The following is a 23,957-nucleotide window of genomic DNA, read 5'->3' as shown; positions in this document are numbered from 1 at the left end:
TTCTCAAATGATGTATCTCTATAATGACATTTATTTGATCAAAATAGAATATTGAATGCTATGGCAGAGTTACTGTTTACTTACCTGCTTGACAGCTCATTCATCATCCCAGTGGGTTGTCTGAGTAGCGGGCTTTTGAGACTTCAACTTGTAGTCTCTTCTATTGTTCTTTCTTTCTCTCTGAGAGGCTACTGTGCACAGAAGAACCAGGGCCTGATTGCATTTCCAGTGTCTGTGTTACTGAACTGGGGTATAGAGTTTTTTCCCAGAGATCTGACAAGACGTTTTCACATTGTTATGATACCGTGGGCTTTATAAATCATGTGCTTTGTGCTATGTATAATGGAATGAAACCTGATTACTGCTTTATTTAAGGAGAACTTTATTAGCAAACAAAGAATACCCAAACAACAGAAAAAGTTTTGCTCTTTAAAAGTGGTTGAAACTCAACTGTTTTGGAAATGGAAAAGAACTCAACCAGTCTTAAACAGAGGCATGCAAATAGGCCTCACTTTGTGTGATGTGTGTCACACTGAAAAATCAGTGTGAATATTCCTTTTGAGAAGACAATAACATCAGGTTGACTGAGTGATTAGTTTGGTAGTTTCCCGTGGGTAGTGGGTACACACTGACACTTAGGGAAACAAAAATTATTATTGTTTTTATTATTGAAACAGAATCTCACTCCATCACCCAAGCTAGAGTGCAGTGTTAAAATTTCATTTCACTGGAATCTCCACCTGCAGGGTTCAAGGGATCCTCCTGCCTCAGGCTCCTGAGAAGCTGGGACTACAGGTGTGTATTATGATGCCTGGCTAATTTTTGAATGTTTAGTAGACACAGGGATTTGTCATGTTGGCTAGGCTGGTCTTGAACTCCTGCACTCAAGTGATCTGCCTGCCTTGGCCTCCCAAGGTGCTGAGATTACAGGTATGAGACACCACACCCAGTGGGAACAAAAATCTATCATCAGTCCTTGAGCCAAATATGTTTCTATTTAGTGGGTATATGACATAAATAATATGGGGCCCATCTCCTCAAGGAGACTACAACCTAGTGAGGAAAATGGGCCATCAAATAAATAATATGCAGCATATTCCCAGTGCACAGAAAAATTATCAAGCACATTTCATCTCTTAATCTAATTTCTCCCTCAGCACAAGAGTCCACATTTAGGGGGCCTTTTCATTTTTTTTTCTCCGACAGTATTTGTTTATTCATCCACAAACCAACATTTACTTCAAGCCTACTCGTTTCTGGATGCAAGGTTAAGTGCCGGAAAAACCAAAGTGAACAAACCCATTTGTAAATTAATCTCAATGAAATGTAGTTGGCGAATATTTAAAGTTGTGCTGCTACATGGAATGACACCTGTAAAGGGTCAGCAAAAGCCCTGTGTAAAAGATGCTAAAGCTGGCTTTATGTTTGTATTCTTTTGCAAAGTGTCTTTTCATATCCTTCACCTACTTTTGCATTGGTTTGTTTGTTTTTTTCTTGTAAATCTGTTTTAGTTCTTTGTAGATTCTGGATATTAGCCCTTTGTCAGATGGGTAGATTGCAAAATTTTTTTTTCCCATTCTGTTGGTTGCCAGTTCACTCTAATGATTGTTTCTTTTGCTGTACAGAAGCTCTGAAGTTTAATTAGATCCCATTGATCTATTTTGGCTTTTGTTGCCAATGCTCTTGGTGTTTTAGTCATGAAGTCCTTGCCTATGCCTATGTCCTGAATGGTTTTGCCTAGGTTTTCTTCTAGGGTTTTTATGGCGTTAGGTCTTATGTTTAAGTCCTTAATCCATCTGGGGTTAATTTTAGTGTAATGTGCATTCTACACATTGCTAGCCAATTTTCCTAACTCCATTTATTAAACAGGGGATCCTTTCCCCATTGCTTGTTTTTGTCAGGTTTGTCAAAGTTTAGATGGTTGTAGATGTGTGGTGTTTCTCTGGAGGCCTCTGTTCTATTCCATTGATCTATATCTCTGATTTGGTACCAGTATCATGCTGTTTTGAGCACTGTTGCCTTGTAGAATAGCTTGAAGTCCAGCAGCATGATGCTGCCAGCCTTGTTCTTTTTGCTTAGGATTGTCTTGGCTATGTGGGCTCTTTTGTGGTTCCTTGTGAAGTTTAAAGTGTTTTTTTTCCAGTTCTGTGAAGAAGATCATTGGTAGTTTGATGGGGATAGCATTAAATCTATAGATTACTTTGGGCAGTATGGCCATTTTCACAATATTGATTCTTTCTAACCAGGAGAATAGAATGTTTTTCTATCTGTGTCTTCTCTTACTTCCTTGAGCAGTGGTTTGTAGTTCTCCTTGAAGAGGTCCTTTACATCCTTTGTTAATTGTGTTCCTAGGTATTTTACTCTCTTTGTAGCAATTGTGAATGGGAGCTTGCTCATTATTTGGCTCTCTGTTAGTCTGTTATTGGTGTATAGAAATGCTTGTGATTTCTGCACACTGATTTTGTATCCTGAGACTTTGCTGAAGTTGCTTATCAGCCTAATGAGATTTTGGGCTGAGAAGATGGGGTCTTCTACATGTACAATCATGTCATCTATAAATAGAGACAATTTGACTTCCTCTTTCCCTGATTGAATACCCTTTATTTATTTTTCTTGCCTGATTGCTCTGACTAGAAGTTCCAATACTATATTGAAGAAGAGTGGTGAGAGAGGACATCCTTGTCTAGTGCCAGTTTTCAAAGGGAATGCTTCCAGTTTTTGCTTATTCAGTATGACATTCACAGTGGGTTTGTCATAAATAGCTGTTATTATTTTGTGACATGTTCCATCGATACCTAGTTTATTGAGAGTGTTTACCATAAAGACTGTTGAATTTTGTCAAAGACGTTCTCTGCATCTATTGAGAAAATTATGTGTTTTTTGTCTTTGGTTCTGTTTATGTGGTGGATTATGTTTATAGACTTGCATATGTTGAACCAGCCTTGTGTCTCTGGGATGAAGCCTACTTGATCATGATGGATAAGCCTTTTGATGTGCTGTTGCAATCAATTTGCCAGTATTTTATTGAGGATTTTTGCATCTACCTTCATCATGGATATTGGCCTGAAGCTTTCTTTTTTCGTTGAGTTTCTGGTGGGTTTTGGTATCAGGATAATGTTAGTCTCATAAAATGAGTTGGGGAGGATTCCCTCTTTTCCTATTGTTTGGAATAGTTTCAGAAGGAATGGTACCAGCTCCTCTTTGTATGTCTGGTAGAATTTGGCTATGAACACGTCTGGACATGGACTTTTTTTGGTTGGTAGGCTATTAATTGCTGCCTCAATTTCAGCCCTTATTATTAGTCTATTCAGGGTTTCAGCTTCTTCCTGGTTTTGTCTTGGGAGGGTGCAAGTGTCCAAGAATTTATTCATTTCTTCCAGGTTTACAGGTTTATGTGTATAGAGTTGTTTGTAGTAATCTCTGATGGTAGTTTGTATTTCTGTGGGATGGGTGGTGATATCTCCTTTATCATTTTTTATTGCGTCTATTTGATTCTTCTCTCTTTTCTCTTTCATTAATCTGGCTAACAGTCTATTTTGTTGATCTTTTCAAAAGACCACCTTCTGGATTTATTAATTTTTGAAGGGTTTGTTGTGTCTATCTCCTTCATTTCTGCTCTTTAGTTATTTCTTGTCTTCTGCTAGATTTTTATATGAAGCCAACAGACGTATGAAAAAGAGCTCATCACCACTGGTCATTAGAGAAATGCAAATCAAAACCCCACTGAGATAGCATCTCATGCCAGTTAGAATGGTGATCATTAAAAACTCTGGAGACAACTGATGCTGGAGAGGATATGGAGAAATAGGAATACTTTTACACTGTTAGTAGGAGGATAAATTATTCAACCATTGTGGAAGACAGTGTGGCGATTCCTCAAAGATCTAGAAATAGAAATTCCATTTGACCCAATAATCCCATTACTGTGTATATACCCAAAGGACTATTTATAGTTCTATTATAAAGGTTCTATTATAAAGGTTCTATTATAGTTCTATTATAAAGGTTCTATTATAAAGATATGGACATGTATGTTCATTGTGGCACTGTTTACAGTTGCGAAGACCTAGAACCAACCCAAATGTCCATCAATGATAGAATGGACAAAGAAAATGGGGCACATATATACAACATAATATTATGCAGCTATAAAAATTGATGAGTTCATGTCGTTTATAGGGACATGGATAAACCTGGAAACCATCATTCTCAGCAAACTAACACAAGAACATAAAATCAAACCCTGCATGTTCTCACTCACAGGCGAGTGTTAAATAATGAGAACATGTGGACTCAAAGAGGGGAGCATCACACACTGGGGTCCATTGGTAGGGCTAGAGTGGGATAGTGGGAGGGAGAATGGGGAGGGATAATGTGGGGAGAAATGTGAGGTACAGATGTTGGGAGGATGGAGGCAGCAAACCATCTTGGCCATGAATGTACCTATGCAACAATCTTGCATGGTCTCCACATGACTCCAGAACCTAAAGCACAATTTAAAAAATCAGAAAAAAAGATAGTAAAGCTGAGACAGGTAAAATGTGTAACATTTACTGAATGCAGAAGAGCAGAAACTGAGATTTGAGAGGAAGAGCAAAGATATAAGAAGCCAAAGAGCAGTGGGTACAATATACCTTTGATATGGATATCCTCAAAGCCCTGACTTCATCACTGTAACCTATGTGTGTAACAAAATTGCACTTGCAACTCATACATTTATACAGATATTACTTTAAAAGAATAGGGTCCAGGGATCTGCAATAAAAAAATCAGAAAGGGGAACAGCAGGAGATAAATCCAGAAAGGGAAGGTAAAGACCAGATTATAGATAATCTTAAGAATCACATGAAAGATTTAGGGACCCATCCTCACATCCATGAGACCCTTGAAGGATTGTAGGATAGTGGGCTTATGTCTATGTTCTGAAGAAACCACATGGGCAAATGCCAACAGAATGGATTGGTAGGTAGTGTGGCTGGACACAGGAGACCAGTTAGAGACTATGACAGTCAGGCGGGCATCGGCTTGAATCGGGACTGTACAGTGAATAGTGTTTTTTTTGCTATTAAAATAATTCAAAACACAGTAGTAGGTTGGGGAGCACCTTTCTGTTAGGCAGATGACTTTTTTTTTTTTAATAATCCTAAAGACACACCAATTCAAACAAGTATTGGAAAACATTTGCAGTGAAGCAACCACTTTTAAATTGCTGCCTGATTCAGGGTGATTTCCTTAATTGCTCCATACCTTCATTTTCTCATTGTGCCTCATTGAAAAAATGAGGATAAGAATAGTAGAAGCATCGTCTTTATAAAGATGTTACATAGATTAAACAAGGCAATTATTAAAAATTAGCTGAAACAGTTCTTAGCAGATAGCAAGGGCTCAATATGTATCATCTATTGTCATGGTCATTATCATCATCATCATCGTTATGAAAGTTTCTTCTCTGAAATCACTAAAAATACATGAGGATACTAGAACTCTGATGCATCAACTTTCTAAGGTCTCAGAGAGATAGTGGAAGTCAGAGTATCCTCGAAGATTTTTTGAGCCAGTGGTTAGAAAGGTGGGTAATGATCCTGATCATGATCAGAGGTGGTTCTGGGAGAGACTCATCCAACTCCAATATGAAAAGTGGAGGGGTGGGGTGGGGGTGTGATGAGAAACAGGAAATCAGAATGGAAGATAATAATACATTTGTCAATTATTAGAGCAGACACCACAGGACAAATAATAAATTACAAAGAGCAAGAGATAAAAATATAAAATGGCTGAAAATTGATTTTTGTTTTTTTTGTCATGGAACAGGGATTTGGAATAATCACAAAAGAATGCACAGAAAAAAAGATGAAAAGATTAAGCAAATAGGAGAGAATAAATGTAGATGGTGGAAAACATAAAGATAAATGGTGTCCTTATTAGTAAATTACTTGTGCAGAACAAAACATATTTAAAGGCATAATTTAGGAAAGTTTCCCAAAAGAAAGAAAGAAGTAAATTCATAGTTAGAAAATAATATGTTGATTGATCAACACTGGAGCATGTCCTAATAAAATTACCAATTGGTAGAGATAAAAAAAAAATTATATTTCTGATACCCTAGCAGAAAAAGTGAGCCATCTACATGAGCAAAGGCTAGTCTGGACTTCTTCTTGACAGTAATACTTAATACCAAGAAATGATGGATAAATTTCAACACAGTATTGGAGGTCTGGATAGAGCTTATAGTACAGATGGTTTCTTTCTTACTCCATTTGTGTTGCTATCAGGGAATACCTGAGGCTGGGTAACTTATAAATAAAAAGAGGTTTATTTGACTCATGGCTCAGTAGACTGCTCAAGAAGCAGGGTGATGGAATCTGGTTGGCTTATGGTGAGATCCTCAGGCTGCTTCCACTCTTGGTGGCAGGCAAAGGGGCACTGGAGTGTGGAGGTCACTGGCAAGAGTGGAAGCAAGAAAGAGGGAGGTGCCAGACTATTTTAAACCACCAGCTCTTGAGATAATTAAGAGAGTGAGAACTCACTCATTACTGTGAGAATGGCAGGAACATGAGGCATCTGACTCCATGAAAAAAACTCCCATTAGGTCCTGCTTCCAACATTTGGGGCAGATTTCAATATGAGCTTTGGAGGGGAAAATATCCAAATGACAGCAGTCCCCAATTTACTATGGTTTGATTTACAATTGCTTGGCTTTAAAATGGTATAAAAGCAACAATGCCTTCAGGAGAAACCGTACTTCAAGTACCTATACAACCTTTCTTTCAGTATAGTATTCAATAAATTACATATTCAATACTTTATTATAAAATAGGCTTTGGGTTAGATGATTGGCTAAAGTAAATATTCCAAACACCTTAAAGGTAGCTTAGATTAAGTCATGGTGTTCACTAGGTTAGGTGTATTAAATGTATTTTTGACTTACAATATTTTCAAGTTATGATGGGTTTATCTGGATGTAACCATATCATAAATTAAGGAACATCTGTATTGTTAGATACAGAATATTAAAAAATACAATAACCATATGCCTTTCTTACAACAAAACAAATAAAATGGCCAATTAAAAAAGAGCACAAAAATTTAAAAATTAAAAAAAATGTGTAAAAATCTGGATTGAATATTGCCTTTATTTGATATATAGTTAAGACTTAGGTAACTATATGCAAAAGAGTACAAAATATTATAATTCTTAGTAATATAAAAATCATGATTCACCTTACACAAATTAGAATTGGGAAAAGGAGAGAGTTGAGAAATTAGAGACAGGGTAGTTTTACCACCTGATCTCACTTGTTTTACAGTAAATAAATTTAAACCTTTGAAATTAAGGAGTGTTGTTAAATAATGAGTCTAACCTTATAATGCTATTTGCAAAATCATTTTATTAATGTTAGAGAAATAATAATAAATATTTTAATATTTTTGTGAAAAATTATCTGATATTTAACAATATCTTCAATTTTGTTTGCTTATTAAAATTTATTACTGAAAAAATTAACAATGAATAAAAATATTTGCCAGAATGATTTTTTCATTTAGAAATTATTTCTATCTGTTCATTTGTCGTTACCTTTCTCATTCTGTATATGATAAATTGATGGCTGGAATTGGAATGCCAACGAATTATACTAAGAGCAGTTCAGCGCTTCTTACTGAGTGTTTACTGAAGGCAGGAAGTCTCCTGAGCATTGTGTGTGTGATACTTCATTACATCTCAGAACCAACAACACTAAGTGGCAACTACTATTATTCTCCTCACTGTTTAGATGATGGACTTGAGACATAGTTGGGTTTGGAGAATTTCCTAAGCCAGCATAGGTAAAGCCTGGATGCTAACCTGGATAGTTTTTAGTTATGAACATGAACGTTTTTAGGTAATGAAATTGTTATGGTGCTTGTTTCTTTAATTTCTAGAATTTTACATCAAATTTATAAATACTTACAACATATATAACACATATACATATAACATATATATATATATATATATATAACATACGTATATAAATAAGTAAAACATTACACATATAGGTCATTTAGAAGCAATGGAGTAAAAGGGAGATGTGTGAGGGCAGAGCACAGAGGAGAAAGAAGGGCAGGGAAAACAGAGAGCTGAGGAAAATAGAGGGGAGGCTGCTAAAATTGACTTTCTGAAGTCAGGAAAGGGCCTTAGAAATATGGTTTCCAAATATTCAATATAAATGTTATTTATCACGTGTTATTGCAATGTGGAGCCCCTAAAAGAATAATCTACTTGAGGCAGCTGAGAAACCAATGGAAGATCACATGTTTAAATGTGGATTTTCAATGGAGTAGATAGCCACAAAATGCAAAGTGAAGACCGAAATTTTAGCAGAAAACAGGCATTAAAGCTAAAGGTGACTGGGAGAGACACAAACTCTCAGGAATTTCCAGAACCCTGGTGAAGGATTTTGCACAGGATGTGGGATGACAGACTTAGTTATTCAAAGGATTTCAGAGGAGACTGGCTTCTGAGTCAGTGACACACCCATCCTTGCACCAATGCTGTCTGGTATTTTATTAGCCTCCAACTTGACATAGGCAAGTAGGCAGCGAGTCTTAAGGAAGGGAAAAGCTTGCTGAGTTGTACTCAGCTAGCCTAGTGGCAGAGATTGAATTTATACCGTTTCCCTGTTAGCAAAGTCTAGATTCTTCATGAGCACTCTCTTCTGAGTAGTAGAATATATTTTCTTATTTTAGCTCAATAGATGTGGATAACATCAGAATCAATATAAGCTGAGACTGTTGCTCTATTAGCATCCAATTAAACCTCACCAAATCTGGAAAACTGTCAGATCAATCCCATTATTCTTCAACTCATATGCACCTTTAATTCAATCACTTGCTATTTTAAAACTCAGTTTTGAGCCAAATTCCCCAGTAGGCATCATAATATGTTGTCTATTATGTGATTCATAGATCATGGGGTATAGCAGCCAAGGTTGCTGATGGGAAGTGTCCGTCAAAGAACATAATTCTGTCCTTGACATCAGAATGTTCTACAGTATCCTCTGACACCCACTGGAGTATTTGGCCACTTTTCCTTTGTTGGCCCAATTCTCACCTTTGATGTGGCTGCAGCTGCTGCTACTCTGTGATTTATCAGTCTAACTCTGTTTCCTACCTAAGGTATTTCTCTGGCAGAGATAAAAGCTCTCATGCTTAGCCACTGCCGTCTTTTTGATCTTTTCCAGGCTTCTAGGGAAACTCAGGAAAAGATGGTGGGGGCTGCCTCAAGAAATAATTGTGTCCAGTAAGATCATAATCCCTTGTTCAGCATCTTGCCTATGCAGGATAAACAGCAGTCTTCCCACTCTCAATGGCTACAGGAAAAGAAACAGGGACACCTGTCTCTTCTGCTTTCAAATTTCCAATCTTCAAAGCAGGGCTTCCTCATATCTCCATGCACTCAACACATTCTACTTCCTTCTCCTTCTCTCGTCACATGATTAATTGCTTAAAAAAGGAAGGGCTTAATATTGTCATTTGAAGTGAAATGGTACTTGCTGGGCAATATTGTTTTTTTTTTTTTTTTTTTTTTTTTTTTTTTTTTTTTTTTTCTTCAGGTGAAATTGAGCAAAATTCCCTAGAAAATAGACCTATTAAACTAAATGAGATCTCATTGTTAAGGGGAACACTACACACTGGGGTCCGTTGGGGGGAAATGGGGGAGGGGCAGGGGGGTGGGGAAGTGGGAAGAAATAGCATGGGGAGAAATGACAGATACAGGTGAGGGGACGGAAGGCAGCAAACCACACTGCCATGTGTGTACCTATGCAACAATCTTGCATGTTCATCACATGTACCCCCAAACCTAAAATGCAATTAAAAAAAAATTATAAAAAAAAAAAACAACACAAAACTAAATGAGAGATCTCTGGTTTTTCTTGAGTTCATGTATTCTAAGAATTCCACTGGAGTGGACTTATCAAACATCAAAGTGTCATGAAGACCCACAAAAATGTTAACTTGTTAAGAAATTTAGTATCCATGAGATCAACTTAAGAAAAATTAATACTGTGTGAATTTAGTGGCTTAATTGTGCCTGGATTAGTTAATTAGATAATTAACATAAGAATGTGCTTTTCATATTAGGTCTCTGTATGTTAATAATAGAACTGTTCATAAGATGAGCAAACTTGACATTGAGAAGTGCTAATTAATTTCAGAAATGGAACCTTTCACTTGCTAAAATACTTTTTCATTGTCTCCCTCAGAGAACTGTCATTGCACCTATTTGCTGGATCATCTTTCCCAAATTTGCATTTTTTACACTTTTTTTAACCATTCACATTCTCTTAAAATGTTCAGTATCTATATATGTTTTTAAAAATAAATCTTATCATAAATATAATCAAATACTTTTTCACATACTTGTCATAAAATAATGTACACAACTGCTACCTTGGCTTTCTACAAAAATTTCTAGGAATTCTTTACAGCTTTATCACATAGTAATTCTCAGCAAAAAAAAAATATTTAATTCATGGGACACATTTGTTAGGACTGAGATTTAGCATCTGGTATATATAGTTTTAAAAATCCACTGACCTCAATAATTAGAAAAACTATTCATTTTTATTAATGTAACAGTTTCCCTGGTGTTGCTTCCATTTTAATCCCTTCTGGGTGTATGGTGTATAGGCAGAAGCCTGGTGAATTGGCCTTTCTCAATGTGGGGGCCTTCAAGTGCAATTGTCTTTTACAGACAGAGGGGAATTGACAGTTCCTCTTTTATTGCTTTTATTGTTGGTGCCAGTGTTAAGAATTTCAAAAACCTCAATACACATCTCTCTTTTAAAGTTCTGTACCTTTAAAAAAAAGGTACAGAAAGTAAAGGAGATGAACAATTAAAATATTATTTTTATTCCTGATTAAGGTGATATTGGAAATATCGGAAATAGTGGCATATATCTGTGAGAAAGTGGGATTCATTAAACTACAAATTATACAGACTTCCCTACTGAATTGTGCAAACAGAATGAAGTATAAAAAGTGAGGAAGAATGGCTTGCCCTATAACATAAAACAGTGAAGGGAAATGGACAGACTTGTATTCTTAGCTGAAAACAATCAAAAGGGATTAGTTATTTATAAACTGAATCCTTACAAGTGTCACTTTGAAGTACACAATGAAACTTCCTTTGTTTCATCTTATAAGGATGCCAGATTCTGCATATCTGAGACTGTGACAATGAGAAATTTAAAGTTTTGATACTATTGACTAGCCTGAGCTGTTTAAATATTTTTGAGTTTATTTTCTTCTAAGAATTTTCAGAAAACTTTAAACTATCTGTACCATCTAGATTTCAAAATTAACTGGTAACAGTTGTATATGGTTTTAGGCAAATTATTTAGAAAAAATGTTTTAAAAGCTATGTATCAATATATATGTCTTATGATATATATGTCTAATTTATTATGTGTATCTATATATAACAAGTTCACAACATAATCATTAGAGAATATGGCTTATACATTTTTTTATATTGAATTAATACTTTATAGCTTAAGTAATAGATTTTATAAAAATTAATATTTTCATTGTAGCTTAATAATAGATTTTTATAATTATTCTACAGTCTTTAAAATATATTCAAGTATTAATATTAAAATTTATACAATGTTTTAAATCAGTCTGATTATTTGTATTATTTAAGCAATTTAAAAATATTTTTCCTGGTAGTTAGAAAATTTTTTGCCTATCCAAATATTTACTTGGTATTTATTCTCTTTCTTACATGGTTAGACTTTTTTACTTGAAAAAATTTAACTCATATCTTATCATGTCTTATTTTTTTCTATGTATCCAAGTATATTTTTAAATTTTAAGAGTTTCTGTTCTAATCTTATAGCTAATGTTAAAAAAAAAGAGTTTCTGGTTTTATCCTTATACTTCTACTTCTGTTATTTATTCTCTTGTTCTTCTAGTAACTGGAGAGTTGTACCATTAATTCTCTTTCCCATTAACTAATACATGAATTTGAACACCATATCAACAATTTAGTATTTAATTGTCTTTTTGATTCAAAATTCACTAATTTCTACTTTGATTTTCTATTAAAAACAAATTTAGCTTATTATTTGATACCTTGCTAAATTATCAAATTAGAGCACACTGTACATGAAAGGAGTCTGTAAACTTTTATTTTCATATATTTTCTTAGAAGTTGACTGAAATTTAAGGGTTTTTTCTAGTTCTGTGAAGACGGTCATTGGTAGCTTGATAGGAATAGTGTTGAATCTGTAAATTACTTAAACTTCAGAAAAATAAAAAATAAAACAACACAGAATATTATGTTGAATATCAGAGAGGTTTCAAAATGGGGAGTCTCAAAATGCCTTTGTGCAACATCTCTAGAGGTCAACCAATCTGGAGAACAGGTTTATGATAAGTCTAGTATTTTATGGCTTGTGCAGGAGAATTACATAAATTTTAGTATATAAGTAGGATTTCCCTGTTCCCTTTTCATGCTCCTTAAGTGTTATTACCATGTTTAAAAATAAATTCACACTCTTTAGTGTGGCCCGCAAGGTATTACATGCTCCATTCTTGCAACATGCTAAGCTGCTCAAAGCCTCACAGAACTTTCCCACAACATTCTGTTACCTCTTCAATATTCCAGGTGTTGGGAAGACTGTGATAAAGACAAGACCACTCCTCCCGCAGAGGTTTAATATCCTAGAAGGGAAGTGACACAACAAGGTTAGTAAACATAAAATGATCAAGATTATTTCTGCTGTTTCAGGGAGTAATAAACCATATTTTAAAAGTTTAAAAAGGTGACGTGAAGATAGTTATAAAATGCCTCGTTGAGAAGATATAGTGAAACACAAAGAATAAAAAAAGGCCAGTCCTATGACTGTTGGATGACAGAATAATTCAAACAGAAGGGGCGAGGAGAGGAAATATAAAATAAAAAACCCTAAGGCAGGAAGTCTGTATGACTAAACAGGGAGATGAAGAAGGACAAGGTTGCTGAAGCATAATTAGTAATGGGGTTTGGTGGTAGGGAATGACTTTAAGGAGGGAGGCAGAGGCAACCACCAAATACTAGAAACAATACTCATAATGAGCAAATAGCAATGAGATATCAACTACCATCATCAGATTGGCAAAATTGAAAGTCTGACAAATATCACAGGCTGAAGAAGGGGATTGCTTATAACGACGTGCTGTAGTGCACACTGGTATAACTACTTTGGAGAGCAATGGGTTTTTCTGTGAATTGCAAAATGTCCATCCTGTACAATCTAGGACTTTTTCTCCTAGATATATGCCTCCCAAAAATAATCTCATCTGGGAACCAGGTTGTTCATAGCATTGCTGTTGTCACTAGTAAAACAACAACAATTAGATTAGAAACAATCTAAATGTATATCATTAGGAGGATAAATAATAAGTACAGAATACTCAAAAATACTGTACAGCACTGAAAATGAATAAATAAGAATTATTGGTAATCTTTGGCCCGGTGTGGTGGCTCACAACTAATTCCAGCACTTTGGGAGGCTGAGGTGGGCGGATCATGAGGTCAGTAGTTTGGGACCAGCCTGGCCAACATGGTGAAACCCCATCTCTACCAAAAATACAAAAATTAGGTGGGCATGGTGGTGCATGCCTGTATTCCCAGCTACTCAGGACACTGAGGCAGGAGAATTGTTTGAACTAGGGAGGCAGAGGTTGCAGTAAGCCGAGATCGCACCATTGCACTCTAGCCTGGGCAACAAGAGTGAAACTCTATTTCAAAAAAAAAAATTTAAAAAAAAGGAATTATGAGAAATCTTCTAGATGAAGTTTATAAGCAGTGTTGAGAGCACCCCCACAAATTTCATAAAAGAATACATATGGTACAATTTCCTTTATGTACATTATTAGCTTATTTTGAGATAAACTTACAAAAAGAGTACAGTGAGATAAAATGTACCTATTGGCTCCCTTTAATAATAACATCTTACATAATCACTAAAGTATAGTAATTTTTCAATAAAGCCGGGAAATTGACGTTGACATTGGCATAGTGCTACTAAGTAGACTGTATAACTTAATCGGATTTCATCAGGTTTTACATGCACTCATGTTTATGGTGTGTCTATGGATAATAGATATAAATTCTATGACATTTTATCACCTGTATAGATTTATATAACTACCACCATGATAAAGATACAGAATTATTTCTTCACTACATGGGAAATTGCACGTTATTCTTTTATAATCACACTCTTAAAAATACTTTTAAGTTCAGGGGCATAAGTGCAGTTTTTTTTACATAGGTTAATTTATGTAGCACTTCTTCTAAACCATGATCATTACTAATCTATTCTTCATCTATATAATTTTGTCATTTCAAGGACGCTAAATTGAATCAGACCAGGTGTGGTGGTTCCCATCTGTAATCTCAGAACTTTGGGAGGCAAAGATGGGCGGATCACCTGGAGTCAGGAGTTCAAGACCAGCCTGGTTAACATGCTGAAACCCTGTTTTTACTAAAAATACAAAAATTAACTGTGTGTGCTGGTTAAATAACTGGTGCACACCCAGTTAGTTTTTGTATTTTTAGTAAAAACTGGGTGTGTTGGTGCTCAGTCTCTGAGCTGGGGTTACACACAAGATGGTACCGGTGCTATCTCGGCTTACTCGTGCAGAGTAGCTGCGTGTGTAATCCCAGCTACTCAGAGACTGAGGCACAAGTAGGCCGAGATAGCACCACTGCCCTCCAGCCCGGGTGACAGAGTGAGACTCCGTCTCAAATAATATATGTGTAGAAAATTAAAAATAAATAAATAAATAAATGGAATAATGGAGTATGCAACCTTCTGAGACTGGCTTTAACAATATCCAGCACAATGCTATTGAGATCTAACCATCAAATAATTTGTTTAGTCTTATTGCTGAGTAGCATAGATGTACTACAGTGTACTTTACTTTTCATCACTTGAGGGAAATTTAGATTGTTTCCGGTTTGAGATTATTACAAATGAAGTTGCTGTGAGCATGTGTATAGGTTTTAGTGTAAATATCCATTTCAGTTTTCTTGGAGTGGCATTGCTGGGTCACATGGCAAATGTATGTTTAATTTCTAAAGAAAGTGCCAAACTGTTTCCCAGAGTAGGCGTACCATTTCACATTCTCGATAGCATGTGTGAGATACCCATTTTCTCCATACCTTCTCCAGCAGTTGGCACTAACAGTATTACTTCAGCCATTTTGATAGGTTTTTAGGTATCTTCATATTTTAATTTGTGTTTCTCTAATAGCTAGTGATTTGCAGTATCCTCTTACATACTTCTTTAGCAAAGTGTTTGTTGAAGTATTTTTCTGATTTTCTAATTGAATTTTGTATTTTATTATTATTGAGCTTAGAGTATTTTTAAATATTTTGGATAAAAGTCCTTTGTCATATATGTGATTAGCAAATGGGTTCCCCTCACCCCTCAACTCAGTGGCTTGTCTTTTTGTCTTCTTAACAGGGCCTTTCACAAAGAAAACCTTTTTTAAAATTTTAATTAATTCAATTCATCTACTTTTAAAATATCTTTTATAGAACTTTATGTCTAAAAATTATTTGTCCAAAGATTCCCTTTTATAAAACTTTCTGCCAAAAGGTTTATAGTTTTGTGGGGTTTTTAACTTTTATTTTTTTCTGCCTATTCTTTTACTTCTATATATTTTAAACATTTTATATACCGAACACAAAATTTACCATTAATGACATTAGTACATTTACAATGTTATGTAAACATCACCACTGTCTGCTCTCAGAACATTCCATCACCCCAAAGGAAATCTAATGCAAGTTACACAGTCATTGCCCGTGCCTCTCTCCCCTCAGCTCCTGGCTAGTACTAATTCGCTTTCACTTTCTAAGAATTCACCTGTTCTGTATATTTCATATGAATGAAATTATAGCATATATGGTCTTATGTGTCTTACATTATTTTTATTTACTTTTTATTATACTTTTAAGGTCTGGGATACATGTGCAGAGCGTGCAAGTTTGTTGCACAGGTAAACACGTGCCATTGCGGTTTCCTGCACCTATCAACCCATCATCTACATTAGGTATTTCTCCTAATGCTATCCCTCCCCAGTCCCCCACCTCCCAACAGGCCCCGGTGTGTGGTGTATGATGTTCCCCTCCGTGTCCATGTGTTCTCATTGTTCAACTCCCACTTATGAGTGAGAACATGTGATATTTGGTTGTCTGTTCTTGTGTTAGTTTTCTGAGAATGACATTATTTTTAATTCTAAAGTAGGCTCTGGCAATTTACCTTCATCTTCTATTAGATATCTAATATCTGTAATTAATTATGTTTTGTGAACATAAAGGCTATAATTGTTTTAAAGAAGATTTTTTAAAAAGAAGTTATGGATACATAATGGTTGTATATATTTATGAATGCATGTGAAATTCTGATACAAGCATACAGTGTGCAATGATCAAATGTGGGTAATTAAGATAGCCATCATCTCAAAAATTTATCCTTTATGTTGGGGACATTCTAAATCTCTCTTCTATTTTAAAATGTACAATATATTGTTTTCTATGAGTTTACTTTTAGATCTGTGATTTACTTTGGATTAATTTTCATAGAAGGCATGAGGTTTAGGTTCAGGATATTTTTTAACCTATGCATGTGCAATTATTTGAACATCATTTGTTTAAAAATACTATCCTTTCTCCATTGAATTGTCTTTGCACTTTTGCCAAAAATCAGTTGAACATATATTTGTAGATCTCTTTCTGGGTTTCTTATTCTGTGGCATTGATCTCTGTTGATACTTCCACCAATCCACATTGTTTTAACTACTGTAGTTGTATTGTAAGACTTAAAATTGGCTAATGTAACTCCATCCACTTCACTTTTCCTCTTCAAAATGATTTCAGCTATTCTTTGCTTTTCCTTATAAAATTTACAGTGATCTTGTTTATAAATATAAAACTTTTGGTGAAGTTTTGATATTGTTTTTAATCTATATATCAATTTTGGTATCATTGACATGTTTACTATGCAAAGCCTTCTAATCCACCTACATGGTATTTATCTCCAATTATTTAGACATTCTTTGCTTTTTTCATTAACACTTCACAGATTTTCTTAATGTGGATCCTGTTTTTGTGTTTTGTTAGATTTATACATATATATTTCCTTTTCTCAAGTGATCATAGATGGTATGTACCTTAAACTTTTGTTTTTGGTAGATTACTGACAGCATGAAAATTATGATTAATTTTTATGTATTGACCCTCTATCCTGTAGCACAGTACCCTCTAGGATAATATCTAAAATAAGGTGATTCTAAAATTAATCTGCAAATGATAGCTTAAGAAAAAAAAAGCAATTATTCAACCAGATATTAAAACATATACAAAACTGTAATAATAAATGTAACATAGTATTTGCATAGAATAGATAAATATATCAATGAGACAGAATAGAAAATTCACACTCATGTACATATATGGAAATCTATGTGTGATAAAATTACCGTTTCTTTCAGATGTCTTGGAGAATTTTAAAAAATATTATTTCAACTCACTAGTGAAAAGATGGACTTGCTTAAAGTTAATCTAAAGATGACTTTAGAAAATTTGATTAAAATTAAAAATTAACTCGGGATTATACATCCTTAGATATCTTAGGGTATAATAAAAACTATTAAGAAAAAATATTACAAACATGCAGGGTAATATGTTTATAATTTTAGAATTGTAAAGTCTTCAGAGACAACTCAGAAGCCACAACAAAGAGCATTATAAGTGAAATCTCTTAAAAATTAAAAACTTTTCAGGGTATGGGGCTCACACCTGTAATTCCAGCACACTGAGGGGCTGAAGTGGGTGGATCATCTGAGGTCAGGAATTTGAGACCAGCTTGGCTAACATGTCTCTGTCTCTACTAAAAATACAAAAATTAGCCAGATGTGGTGGCACTCACCTAATAATCCCAGCTACTTAGGAGGCTGAGGCAGGAGAATCTCTTGAACTCAGGAGATGGAGATTGCAGTGAGCTGTGATCGCGCTACTGCATGCCAATCTGAGAACTGAAACTCTGTCTCAAAAATATATATACAATAAAATAAATTAAAAACTTTTATAATTCAAATACCATGAAACATAATATTAAAAACAAGTAATATCTGCGAAAAAATATTTAAAATAATATAAAATAATATCTACAATATGTAAAACTTGTAATTCAGTATTGAAAAAACAAATTAGAAATGAGAAAATATATGTGAACAACTTACCAAAAATAAACACAATGATTAGTATGAATCTTTTTTAGTTAGTAGGCAATAAAATGATTTTTTTTTTACTATCAGCTTGTCAAAAATATGACCAAAAAACCTGACACTACCTAGTGAGGATGTTAGAAAGAGAATAAGAGTATTCTTAAAAATGACCTGGCTCAAGCCTGTAATCCCAGCACTTTGGGAGGCCGAGGCGGGTAGATCACGAGGTCGAGAGATCGAGACCATCCTGGTCAACATGGTGAAACCCCATCTCTACTAAAAATACAAAAAATTACCTGGGCATGGTGGCGCGTGCCTGTAATCCCAGCTACTCAGGAGGCTAAGGCAGGAGAATTGCCTGAACCCAGGAGGCGGAGGTTGCGGTGAGCCGAGATCGCGCCATTGCACTCCAGCCTGGGTAACGAGCGAAACTCCGTCTCAAAAAAAAAAAAAAAACAACAACAAAAAAAACGACCTTTGGAATATAAATTTATACAGCCTCTTTATGCAGGAGACAATATAAAAAAATAAAATAAGAAAACATAGTCTAACATAAATCAGGAAAAAAGTTCAAGAAGCAAACAAAACCAAAATGGCAGAAAAAATAAAATAAATATAATTATTATAAAATGTACTAGTTATGTTTACAATTTAAAGGATAAAAACTGTCTTTGAAATATCTTTCATATTAAAGAGTTGAAAGTTCTTCCTTCAGAACTTTGAATCTATTGTTATGAAGTTTTCTGATGCTTGGTGTTGATGGTAGAATGATGATGGTCTGATTTTGGCTGTTTTGTATGTGAATTATCTTTTCCTTCAGAAAATTAATTGATGATGTTGTGCACTGTATGAAAACATGTTAATATGTGGGCCTTTTTGTTTAATTAATTGTGTTTATTTATTAGCCAGCTGTTTTAATTTGAGGGTTTGTTTGTTAAGTCTGAGATTATTCTGAATTACTTTTATTTTTCTTAATTTCTCTTCCCCTTATCATACTAGTACCCCCACCTAAGACATGTAATGAGCATTCATACTTCTTTTCTATTACCTTAATTTTACGTTTATTTGTATTTTTGCTCTATGCTCTGAAACCTTTTTCACATTTATTTTTCTTTCTTTTTTTTTTCTTCTTTAAAATAATATGTCTCTGTTTTCTCAAAGAAATGTATTCCTTTATGTACCTTTCAATTTTTATTTTGGTGGAGTCTTTGCAGAAGAATAAGGTGAGGTTTCAGGAGAGACATCCATATACAACCAGGCAGAATTTACCTATTGAGAAATAAATGAATATTCAGATTCTCCAAAGAATTGATTGAATGAATGAGTGGGAATTAGACATAATTTGGAAACTCCCAATAGAGAGAATAATCCATTTAGATAGCAAAATCAAAACAAGATTTTCCAGGTTATGATAAATTTATTTCAATTCAAGTAATGATTTTCAATCTATTTGAAGTACTTTGTTTTTTACTTTGAGTAGTCTGTGAAATTAAACTGAGCACACTTTGATTCTGTCACATAATGTTTCCAGAGTAAGTTTTGTCCTGGTGTTCGGTAACAACCAAGCAAATCCTACACAGTACAATTTCTTTGCAGTAATTTAGCCAAATGTCTCTCATTCCTTTCTGACCTCATCTCTCACTCATCATTTATTTGTGGGATTTGGAAAGTATTGATGGAATAGAAACAGGTTGCAGCTTTCATTTTGTTCCTCTCCTGCACACCCTGTACAATCTGGCCACAGTGCATGCTATTCTCTGTGCACATCTTGAGCGCTTTGACCTCCATGCTATTGTCCTCTAGAATGCCTTTCCTCATTCTAGTCTATAATCAACACAAATTGGAGGAGTTGCTCTGCTTACAAAGGCATTCCCAATGACTATGCCCTCCCTACACTGGCCACTTTTTACGGATACACAGTGTGCCTATTTGATTCTCTCTCCTGATAATTTGAAGAAAGGAACAGAGATGTCTATTTGTGAAATGCTGAAAAATTAGTTATTTCTTGGTTGCATCCTTGAGAGAAGAGTTATATGTTTTTTTTGCTGGCATCTTCAGAGAGGCCCTGGTTCCTGAATTTCCTCAAGCTTGATACTGAAATTCTGCTTTATGAATCTTTCCAAAAATCCTACCTTTTCCTTGACAGAACCATTAAAAAATGTTTTTCATCCCCTGCTTTCAGGTACATGCCACCAAGGAGTTTTTACCTAAGCTAAGTCCCATCTCCTCAGGTATATTCTTACTTTCTCTTTTTAAAAAAAACTTAAAAAATATTTTATTTGCTTATTTATGTTTTATTTTTTTTACTTTTAAGTTAAAGGGTACAAGTGAGGTTTGCTACATACATAAATGTGTGTCACAGGTGTTTGTTGTACAGATGATTTGATCTCGCAGGTTTTAAGCTTAGTACCCATTAGTCATTTTTCCTGATCTTCTCCCTCCTTCCACTCTCCACCCACTAAAGGGCTCCAGTGTGTGTTATTCCCCTCTCTGTGTCCATGTGTTCTCATCATTTAGCTTCCATTTTCAAGTGAGAACATGTGGTATTTGGTTTTCTGTTCCTGAGTTAGTTTGCTAAAGGTAATGGCCTCCAGCTCTATCCATCTTTCTCAAAAGACATGATCTCATTCTTTTTTATGGCTGCATAGTATTCCACAGTGTATATGTACCACATTTTTTAATCCAGTCTATCATTAATGGGCATTTAGGAGCTGGGCCTAAACCTCTGTGATTGCAAGATAGGTTGATTTCATGTCTTTGCTATAGTGAATAGTGCTGCAATGAACGTATGTATATATGTGACTTTAAAATAGAATAATTTATATTCTTTTGGTTATTATACCCAGTAATGGGATTGCTGGGTGAAATGGTAGTTTTGTCTTTAGATTTTTGAGAAATCTCCACACTGTCTTCCACAATCTTTGAACTAATTTACTTGCTTGCTTTTTAAGGGAAGGTTTAAACTCTTTCTCTGCAAGGAAACTTCATGGCCTTATCCAACTAGAAGGCTTCTCCTCCATCCTCTGCAATCTACCAGTCTCTTCCTTTGACCTCTCTCATGGCAATCACCTCTCATACCTTGAATAAAGTATACTTTCAGTGATGAACATCACCATATAGGAGAATAGCTGCTCCTTAAGGGCATAGCTTCCATTTAGTTTTTCTCTACAATACCTTGCACACAGCAAATGATCCGTAAGAATCAGTTTGTTTATTAATTTACATGTTTACAAAAGGCTTCACTGATTTGGCAGAAGACACTAGAAGAGCCATTGGTTCAGAAGCCATTTTCTTACTAGCAGCTACTACTTCGTTTGTGTCCTGTTTGTACCATCTTATGTTAATCCTCCTGTTATGGACTGAAAGTCTGTGTCCCCTTAAAAATTATTTATTGAAATCTTAATTTTAAGTGTGATGTTATGTGAAGGTGGAGCCTTTGAGAGGTAATTAGGTCATGAGGGTAGAGCCCTCGTGAATGAGATTATTGTCCTTGTAAGAAGAGACCAGAGAGCCAGATAACTGTTTTTTTTTTCTGCCATGTGAGTATAAAAGGAGAAGTCAGGGCCTTCTCCAGAACCTAGCCATGCTAGAAACTTGACATTGGACTTCCAGCCTCCAGAAATATAAGAAAACAATTTCTGTTATAAGCTACTCAGTATATGGTACTTTGTTATAGCAGCCTGAACAAATAACACCTAACCATGCTGCAAAGTAGATAATATTATGCTCACTCTCCAGAGAAGAAAAATAAAGTTTAAAGAGGGAGAAGCAATTTGTCCAAGGTTGCATACTGATTTATAAGCGGAGCTAGGCCTAAACCTCCGTGATTGCAAGATAGATGATATGAACAGAGTCACTGAGACAATTCCCACTGGGAATAAGCAAATGCCGGAAGAAAATATTATCAGTTATCCAACACCTGGGAATAAAAAGAAGCAGTTTATTTTTAAGCCTGGGCCATTAACAGCATCAGCATGAGCATCAGCAGCCACTTATGTGTTTGCAGACCTGTTAGACTCCAGGTATTCAGAGCCAGTGAATTACATTTTCAGACCATTCATCAGAGGAAGGCATTTTTACCCCCATTTTAGAGACTAGAAAACGGAGACTCGCAGAAAAATACTATGTGACATTTGTACAGAGAGTAACAGAGTAAAATTTCAAATTTAGATCTTGTCTTCCTCTCCAGTGATTTTTTTCAAGGTGCTGCACTGTATTGGCAAAATTCTTGTGATTAAAGAGTAATAATTGAAATCACAATCAAAGATGGTAGGACAATCCTATGTAGACACCTCTAATGAACAAGTCTGCGTGATCCGCAAGTGACCCGTCTCCTGTATCGTCATGGGAATCACCTGATCTCTTATTGAACAACATTTTTATAAAGGACATATACAAAGATAAAAACAAGTTGCTTATGAAGTTTGCTAATATGATTAACAAAGGATTTGAGATTTAAAATAATCTTCAGAGGTATGGATGCTGAGCCAAACACCAAACCAAAACAAAACAAAAAAACAGTAAAAATAAAACTGCTCATGAGAAAAGGTTACAAACTCATTTCATAAATGCAAAAAGAAAGACTCCTGACCAGGCAGCTGTTTACTAAAAAATAGCTGAGGATTTAGTTGATCATGTACTTTCCACATACCAGCAAAAGAATCAAGGGTTGAAACAGTGGCACTGCTGTTTCCAACCACTATAGTCCTGTGTTTCTGTGCAGTAGACGGGTCTTGGTAAAATATTCCATCCTTGTGCTCCTTTCAGAGGATTATAGGCAAAACAGAGGCCAGAGAGGTCTGTGCTTGCTCATTTGAGTGCTGGTCCCTCTGCTTGGAAGGCCTTTTCCAGGTGCTACCAGGTGAAGGCAACTGGTCCTGCAAGTCTACCCTTAAGCATTTTCTTCCCTATGAACACTTCTTTGTTATCTCTGGGTAGAAAGTGCTGCTATGAAAAGAGTGACCACAGGCTGACCTGGTGGGAATGTAGCTAGACAGGGAGTCCTGTCTGTTGGATTTCCCAGTCAACACCTTATGCCTCCTAACCTGTGAGGCACTTTGCAAGCATTAGAGTTCAACCTCATTAAGTAATTTTGAGCAAAACATTTTCTGAATATTTACTTAATACCTAGTATGCCAATATATCAGCAATGAAGGCTCAACACTTTGTTTATACGTTGGGCCTTTAAACCACTCTATCCGTGTAACATGGTAAAAGGTGAACATTTTCTCGGTGTGCTACAAGTCTCTTTCAGATCAATGCAATCAGAGCTGTGTCAAATAGTATATTGTGAAATATTGGATTTCACGGAAAGACAGAGGTTCAATTTATTTTTTGTTGGCATGCCCATCTAATCAGAAGAATAGGCCCACCACAGATATTTCTTTAGACATGATACCTAAGGAAGATGAAAGTGCAATTATATTCTGCGGTTGTGCGGCGTTTGAAAGGAGTTAATGCAGGTGTTTGAGATAGAAACTTGGAGACAATGGATGTCTCACAAACAATGAGTTGTGAGACATGGAGCTAGCGAGAGAAGGACGGGCATTTTTCAAATGATGACAAGCAGCAATAGGCTTGGGAGTCATTTCAAGTGTCTGTCAGGCATCAGTCAAACAATAATTCTCTGTTTGTTTGTTGGGAGCCAGTGAACTTACTGAGAGAACACTTTCAACTTGAGTGAACATAAT

Source organism: Saimiri boliviensis, chromosome 3, assembly GCF_048565385.1.
Source record: "Saimiri boliviensis isolate mSaiBol1 chromosome 3, mSaiBol1.pri, whole genome shotgun sequence".
Taxonomy (NCBI): domain Eukaryota; kingdom Metazoa; phylum Chordata; class Mammalia; order Primates; family Cebidae; genus Saimiri; species Saimiri boliviensis.
The sequence above is the reverse complement of the archived record's forward strand: the minus strand, read 5'-3'. Positions refer to the sequence as shown.